Source organism: Aquarana catesbeiana, linkage group LG13, assembly GCF_042186555.1.
Source record: "Aquarana catesbeiana isolate 2022-GZ linkage group LG13, ASM4218655v1, whole genome shotgun sequence".
Lineage (NCBI taxonomy): Eukaryota > Metazoa > Chordata > Amphibia > Anura > Ranidae > Aquarana > Aquarana catesbeiana.
Window position 1 is genome coordinate 204,000,499 of NC_133336.1, and position 8,761 is coordinate 204,009,259.

The following is an 8,761-nucleotide window of genomic DNA, read 5'->3' on the forward strand; positions in this document are numbered from 1 at the left end:
GCTTGTTGGTCACATGACAGTTGTACCCAATAGGGGGCTTTCTTTTCATGCCATCCATTGTGTACAATTGTGGTGCTAGCTGTGATTGGTCAGTGTGATCACATGGTACAGAGAGGACCAATCACAGCCCATCAGCACCATGTGATTGGCCAATCACAGATAATCAAAACAAACTGAAGGAATCCGTTTCATTCAGTAAAATGTTTGCTTATAGCAATTGAATGCCCTGTTATAAGTAATCATAACGTGTTAAAAAAAATCCTGATCACTTCCCCGGAGTTCACAATCTTACTATCGGAACATTATATTTTTCTGGTCACAGAGTATTAAAGAAAAAATAATTGTACAAAAAAGATAAAAAAAGAATTAAGAAAATATGAATGTATTTTTATTTGCGTGGTGTCACCAGTCAGGTATATGATGATGCCGCTCTGCACCGGTGATCACATGTCAAGAAACTAAATCAGATTTTTTTTCCATTTCTTCATGTCCCCAAAAAAAGACAAAATTACAATAAAAAAAACTTGCCATGCCTCTAACTAAATACCTTGGAATGTCTATTTTCCAATAAAAGGGGTCATTTGGGGGGTATCTGTCCTGTCCTGGTGTTTTTGGGCCTCAAGAAATGAGATTGCCTGTCAGTACATCAGGATCGATCGATTTTCAGATATATATCCCATAGTTTGTGGACTCTATAACTTTCCTACAGACTAAATAATAGACTCTGATTTGGGTTATTTTCACCAAAGAAATGGAGCAGAATACATTTTGGCCTAAATGTATGAAGAAAGATTATTTATTAACATTTTATAACAGAAACAAAGACAAATTCATTTTTTTTATCAAAATGTTCGATCTTTTTTCATTTATCAAAAAAATAAAAAAACCCCCAGTGGTGATTAGATAGAAAATCTGTATTTGTGTGAAAGAAATGATAAGAATGTGATATGTGTAGAGTGTTGTATGACCGCACAATTGTCATTCAAAATGTGACAGCGCTGAAAGGTGAAGATTGGCCTGGGCAGGAAGGGGTAAAAGTGTCCGGTATTGAAGGGGAAAAAAAAGTAGCAATGCTAAATAATGACAAAAATACCAAACAATATGAAGTCAAACATGTGAGTCCATCACAGTCCATTAGAGCCGCACGATTCGGGCTAAAATGAAAATCACAATTTTTTTGCTTAGAATAAAGATCGCGATTCTCGTGGCGTAACATCATCTTTCACATTATACAAAAAAATTAGGCTAACTTTACTGTTTTTTTCATTCATTAACCTTTTCAGCCCGGAAGTGTTTACCCCCTTCGTGACCAGAGCATTTTTTACAATTTGGCACTGCGTCGCTTTAGCTGACAATTGCGCGGTCGTGCGACGTTGTACCCAAACAAAATTTACGTCCTTTTTTCCCACAAATAGAGATTTCTTTTGGTGGTATTTGCTCACCTCTGCGGTTTTTATTTTTTGTGCTATAAACAAAAAAATAGCCACAATTTTGAAAAAAAAGCAATATTTTTTACTTTTTGCTATAATAAATATCCCCCAAAAATATATAAAAAAACTAATTTCTTCCACAGTTTAGGCTGATATGTATTCTTCTACATATTGTTGGTAAAAAAATTGCAATAAGCGTATATTGATTGGTTTGCGGAAATGTTATAGTGTCTACAAAATAGGGGATAGATTTATGGCATTTTTATTATTCATTTTTTTAATAGTAATGGCGGCGATCTGCGATTTTTATTGGGACTGCGACATTGTGGTGCACAGATCGGACACTTTTGACACTATTTTGGGACTATTGGCATTTATACAGCGATCAGTGCTACAAATAGCCACTGATTACTGTATAAATGACACTGGCAAGGAAGGGGTTAAACACTAGGGGGCGATCAAGGGGTAAAGTGTAGGGGGGATTGTCTCACTACAACATGACAGAGATCACTGGTCCCGATGACAAGGAGCGGTAGATCCGTGTCATGTTGCTAGGCAGAACAGGGAAATGCCTCACCCGCTCCTCTCAGGGATGCCTCTCAGCTACAACACTCACCAGCCCATTTGGCTTCTTTCCTGGAGATTTTCCTGGCAGTGTTCTCCTGTCTTTTACTTTCTCCCGTGCCTCTGGACAGGACAACCTCATGCACCATAAAGAAGGTTCCTTGCGCAGCTATGCCCAGGTCCAAGGTCACCACCCAGACTAGAGGGGCACCCCTCCGGGGCCACCGACAGCCTAACACTACATCTCTATCTTCCACCTGAACTCCACACTGCCCCCGCTGGGCTGACCCAGAGTATTTGAGGGGGCCTTCCCCCTGCCAACCAATCTGTTGGGGATTGGTCAGGGCCCTCATGAATACTCCAAACAGCTCCTCCTCCCCTCCACTCCCATTCTTCTAGAATCTTCCACCAGTTTCTAGAAATAGGGGAAGGTCTTAGAGATGCTGCCTGTGAGTCATACCAGCCTCCCTGAGTCACTCCCCTGACCCAGATAAAACAAAACAACACAGGCTTGGCTGTCATCCAAACCCGACAATTTACCTACACTTAACAAAAAACCTATTCTACTTCTAGCCCACTAGAGGGTGCTACACTAGCATTGCCTCGCTAGTATATACTGTATATATTTGACAGGATATCATCTGTGACAACTCTACAAGACCCATGGTCCTACCTAAGGGTGGTGATCATCTCCCCTTTTCTCTGGTTTTATTCCCCGGAGATCCGAGTATCCTCATTGTTGCTCCACACTTGGCTTGCTCTCTCTTGAGCTGTAATTTGTGAGAGGTTACACAGTGATCCTTCTACCATACCTATCTAATTATTCTACTCTGCTACCTATAGCTTTTTACATCTGTAAGAAATGAGATGTTGTATGATCCTCCTGAATGTCCCCCCCACGCCAACCTTATTTCTTTAAGGGGTGCGTCCCTCTCATTGTATTATGGTAGATCCCGTCTTATCCTCTCTATCGATGGCAATTTTCTCTTTTGCTCCTTATCTATGTATACTTATTCTATTCTTCAATAAAATGTTTGAAGAAGAGAAAATATATGAAATCTTCACCAAAATTCTAATCAGCCAATCAACTGGTAAGAATTATTACACCCCAGTACACCATGTTAATTGTATTACATGTATGACCATCTCAGCCGCTTTATCTCCTCCATAGGAATCCTCACATTACAGGGAGATGAGAAATGTCTTTATTTTACAATGTATCACCAGCCAGGTTCTTAGGAGTAAGGCCCCTTTCACACCATCACAACCATCCCATCCACCTGTCCATTTTTCGGGCCACTCATTGACTTCTATGGTGAGACGGATGTCAGTGGATCTGTGTCCTCTGACACCCACCTGACATCCGATCCGACAAGATCTGCTGGAAACAGACGTATAGAGATACGTTCTCCATCCGTCCAGTGGGTTGGATGGGATGGAAATGGACAGGCGGTCGGTTTTCATGGGATCTCCCCATAGAGGAGAGCGGGACTCTTACAGGTCAGTCTCTGCACAGTGAGCGGATCCCCCCGTGTGAAAGGGGCCTAAAAGTTCAAATGACATTTTATTTATTACAACTTTATTCCACATTAAATTGTATGAAAACCCCTGAATGTCCCTCTGATCTGATCTGCAGTATATGGTCTGCGCTCCATTAAAAGTTCCTCAATAATATCACTGCACTAATAGCTGCTTCTCTATTTTATATTCCATTAATATATAGAATGTCACTCAGTATTATAGAGAATGAAATCCCAATTCCTGCTGTGTATGTAATGATCAATACATAGACTGATGATATACAGTAATAGTATCAGAAACTTCCATCCCATCCCCCATTGGGGTCCCCCCAGCACTCTTCAAGGGCTCCTCCCCCCTGATTTGGGGGCTCCCAGGCTGATCGATCGTCTGATGAGTCCTCCTGTATTGTCCTCCTCCAGCACACAGCTTCATACAAACCCAGTTCTGATCTCTCCTGCAGGGATCAGTCCATGTGGGTGACACGGAGTCCGTGTGGAAAGGCCGGCAGTGACACATCGGGGGAGGGGGAGACTCCATTCAGAGAACAAGGATCCCCCCACCATGGGGGAGGGGAGGGGGAGACTCCATTCAGAGAACAAGGATCCCCCCACCATGGGGGAGGGGAGGGGGAGACTCCATTCAGAGAACAAGGATCCCCCCACCATGGGGGAGGGGGAGACTCCATTCAGAGAACAAGGATCCCCCACCATGGGGGAGGGGGAGGGGGAGACTCCATTCAGAGAACAAGGATTCCCCCATCCTGTCCTGGTGTATTAGTTCATCTGTGATGATCCATTCTCCTCTTGGGTCGGGTTTGCTCAGATTTGTATCTCATCCTCATACAGAGCAATGTCCCCTCCCCCTCCTCCATTCACAGCAATGTCCCCTCCCCCTCCTCCATTCACAGCAATGTCCCCTCCCCCTCCTCCATTCACAGCAATGTCCCCTCCCCCTCCATTCACAGCAATGTCCCCTCCCCCTCCTCCATTCACAGCAATGTCCCCCCTCCTCCATTCACAGCAATGTCCCCTCCCCCTCCTCCATTCACAGCAATGTCCCCTCCCCCTCCTCCATTCACAGCAATGTCCCCTCCCCCTCCATTCACAGCAATGTCCCCTCCCCCTCCTCCATTCACAGTAATGTCCCCTCCTCCATTCACAGCAATGTACCCTCCTCCACTCACAGCAATGTCCCCTCCCCCTCCATTCCCAGCAATGTCCCCTCCCCCCTCTTCCATTCACAGCAATGTCCCCTCCCCCCTCCTCCATTCACAGCAATGTCCCCTCCCCCTCCTCCATTCACAGCAATGTCCCCCCCTCCTCCATTCACAGCAATGTCCCCTCCCCCCTCCTCCATTCACAGCAATGTCCCCTCCTCCATTCACAGCAATGTCCCCTCCCCCCTCCTCCATTCACAGCAATGTCCCCTTCCCCCTCCATTCACAGCAATGTCCCTTCCCCCTCCATTCACAGCAATGTCCCCTCCCCCTCCATTCACAGCAATGTCCCCTCCCCCTCCTCCATTTACAGCAATGTCCCCTCCCTCCTCCTCTATTCACAGCAATGTCCCCTCCCCCTCCTCCATTCACAGCAATGTCCCCTCCCCCTCCTCCATTCACAGCAATGTCCCCCCTCCTCCATTCACAGCAGTGTCCCATCCCCCCTCCTTCATTCACAGCAATGTCCCCTCCCCCTCCTCCATTCACAGCAATGTCCCCTCCCCCCTCCTCCATTCACAGCAATGTCCCCTCCCCCCTCCATTCACAGCAATGTCCCCTCCCCCCTCCTCCATTCACATCAATGTCCCCTCCCCCTTCTCCATTCACATCAATGTCCCCTCCCCCTCCTCCATTCACAGCAATGTCCCCTCAGCCCTCCTCCATTCACAGCAATGTCCCCTCCCCCCTCCATTCACAGCAATGTCCCCTCCCCCTCCTCCATTCACATCAATGTCCCCTCCCCCCTCCTCCATTCACAGCAATGTCCCCTCCCCCTCCTCCATTCACAGCTGTGGCCGAATCTCTTCCTTAATCTTCATTTCTGGTCGGAGCTTTTTCAGCTTTTCTAGTTCTCTTCTTGATTCCTCTGACAATAAGTAGTCAATCCTAGAAGAGAGGATATAAAGAGTCATCAGATCTCAGCAGAATTCTCTCCACTGTTTCCCAGCATCCTCCAGGATATCTATAAAGCTCACCACACACATTACAATCTGATTGTACAATCTCTGTCTGATCTTCCAACAAGTATGTAGAGTAAGGATCTGTCTGATTGTATAGAGACTGATAGGATAGTTTAGGTCGGTCCTCATATGACATCGTTCTGGAAGATATAAAGCTGATTGTATAAAGATTGTATGGTCAGATTGTACTGTGTGTGATGATCTTACACCATCCTGTCACCTTCTTGTAGGACTTTACCAACTAAGAAGTGACACTGCACAATGGAGGATGATGGGAGATATCAGATTATAGAACAGGAAATCTTCCTCCTCATTGGTCATTTGTTCTGTGATGTCCCAAACCCACCAATCACAGTCACACTTCTCTTTCTTTCTCATCCAATGGGGGCACAGCAGTTCAGATAAGTTTGGGTTATACTGCCACCTACAGGACAATCTGACACTGGCAAATGAAAACATGGTGGGCGGGGCAAGGATAATCCCTCCTCCTCCCAGCATGCCTCAGTATTTTGCTGGTGTCCTCGGAGGACGGATGTCTTTTCTCTACTCTGATGAGAAAAGTTTAAAGTTTTATTAAACCCAAAAGCCAACATTTCTTATATTGCAGCTCACCAATTCTTAGATGTGACGGCTGTAAAAGATTTCCTTTTTTTGTCTTTCTTCTATTTTCATTTGGTGAACCAGCCAGCAGGTCTTTTCAAAAGCACAAAATCTCCAGCAGAATGTATCAGTTTACATGGAGGAGACAAATCATTTAACACTGGCAGTGGTGATTAATATGATCGGCTTTTATTTATTCATGAAAAACTTTTATCCCCCAAAAACTGTTTGTTGTAACTGACTATAAAGTGTGAGCTGGAGTTTGTCTTCAATTTGTTAGTGTATCTAAATCTGCTAATACATTTATCACAACCATTCAGCCGACTAAAATGCTACTGTGCCTCCTTTTCTCCTTCCTCCAGAGTTGTGTCTCACTAATACAGGAGATGTCTTACTGGCCAGACCACCAGGAGATAATAGAGGGGGGAAAACGAATGCAGCCCCCACATCTAATGATTGGTCAGCTGTGATATGACATTCTTGGCATCTTTTTTCTTCCATTCAATAAAGATTGTTGTAGATTATTGGTGATGTGATGTATAAATACAGATAAGTGGCTCCTCCCCATGAGACTGGAGATGTGTGAAGGATGTGTGTTCCCCGGTGACTGGTCTCTCTCACCTTCTGTCTGCAGGAATTCTATTACTTTGCTGATCTGAACTCTCTCTACAAGCTTGAGCTGTTTCCTGTCCTCTGCTCTGTACATTCCAGCTTTGGAGATCTCAGAGTCCATCCACTGTCCATGTTGTACTTCTTATTATCTAATCATCAGTCACATTTACATGTCATAACCATCACCAACAATTCCATCTTCTGTGGAGGATTATCAGCAATCAATGCTGGAGACTAGAGGGGACTTCCTCACACTGCACTTCTACTTTACCATAGTACCAGTACTGCTATGGGGGATGGGTGTTGTATGGAAGGCTGGGGGGTGACAATGCTGTCACCTTTTATTCTCATAGGGGGTTATTTTTGATAGGAGGCTTCAGTCCATTATCCACTATTAATACAATTATTTAGTACATGAGCTTCCCATTGTACCATTTTATATTCCTCTTTTTGTCATGTAAAGTATATCTAATCCCAAGAAGAAGACTTGAATGTCTTGTATCTCCATCGGGTGTCCTCCTCCTCGGATGTATCTAGGAAGGATTTCAATGCAGTCATGCAGCACTGAGGATTTCTGACAGCAAAGGCCATAAGCTCCTCCCCCACCTTCCCCTGCAGAATCTCTATCTGATCTGCACACAGCATTAGCAGCCTTTCATCTTTCATCTATCTAGACTCTATTGGATGCCGAGTCTCTAAAGCCCATGAGAGATGAACCTGTACCTGAGGAATCAGTCTTCTGCCATTACTCCCAACATAAACACTCTGAGGGCACTTTACACTGGGGCGGGCATCGGCGGTAAAGCACCGCTATTTTTAGCGGCACTTTGCCGTAGTTTTTGCAGCACTTTTCGGCCACTAGTGGGGCACTTTTAACCCCCACTATCGGCTGAAAAAGGGTTAAAAGCGGGCAGGGGCACTTTAGGAGCACTGTATACACCGCTCCTTAAGCACCTCAAAGATGCTGCTTGTAGGACTTTTTGGAGCGTCCTGCCAGCGCACCGCTCCAGTGTGGGAGCCCTCGGACTTCCTCACTGGAGTGAGAGGAGAGGCGCTTTGCTATAGAACCTGTAAAGCTCCTCAGTGTGAAAGTAGCCTTATTGATGTGGTGAGCACCACTTTAAACCTTGGAGAACAGCCAGTCCCCTCCACCAGTGCTCTCCCCAGTCTAGGCTCCTTAGGGGCTCCTAAGACCACCAAGGCCTTTCCAGTGCATCTTCTGGTTGCAGTCTTCCTTTATAGAAAATCCTGACAAGCTCATTGTGACTCCCAAGCAATCTGCCATCCTTGTAACCATTTGAGAAAGAGTTTGTTAAAAAGTGGTGTGCCCCCTCCATGGAGTCAGCAGTATGACCCATCACTTGAAGTATCTGGATCTAATCTTAGAGTATTTCATAGAGTATTTCTTCCTCGGGTGACACTTCAATCTCTCTGCTCCCAGACCGGGACTCTTCAGTCCAGGAGTCTTTTATGAGGGGCTCACCCATAAGTGCAGCTAGATCTCTTAGAACTATGAGGTGTAAATGTTTTATAAGAGTTCACAATGTCCTTAGTGGTGGTTGTTGATTTGTGAAGAAGTTTGGATTGCACATGGTGTTTCACTTTTGCACTATAACTATACAAATCGCTAATTGTGGTATGTGTTTATATTCATTAACTGTAGTTTTACAGAAGGTTCCTAAAGTGTTATAATAGATATACATCTTCTATCTTATACCAGGTTATTTTGTGGAGTGCGCACTGGTGGATATTAGGGCTCCACACTTGAGTGATCCAAATCTGGGGCGGAATCACCGCAATTCTGCCCGCAATTAGAAATTGTGGCAAATCACGGGACGCTTGTGTGATGCCAATAC

The 8,761-nt window shown here is 45.0% G+C and overlaps 1 long non-coding RNA gene across 1 annotated transcript; it reads right to left on the reverse strand.

Moving 5' to 3' along the window:
* Nucleotides 1–366: 366 nt before the first annotated feature.
* LOC141117703 (uncharacterized) lies at nt 367–4,431 on the reverse strand. The gene is made up of 2 exons (XR_012237203.1): nt 1,855–4,431; nt 367–617 (listed from the first exon to the last, which is right to left on the reverse strand). It is a non-coding gene; the product is annotated as an uncharacterized lncRNA (long non-coding RNA).
* Between the last annotated feature and the right edge of the window lie 4,330 nt (nt 4,432–8,761).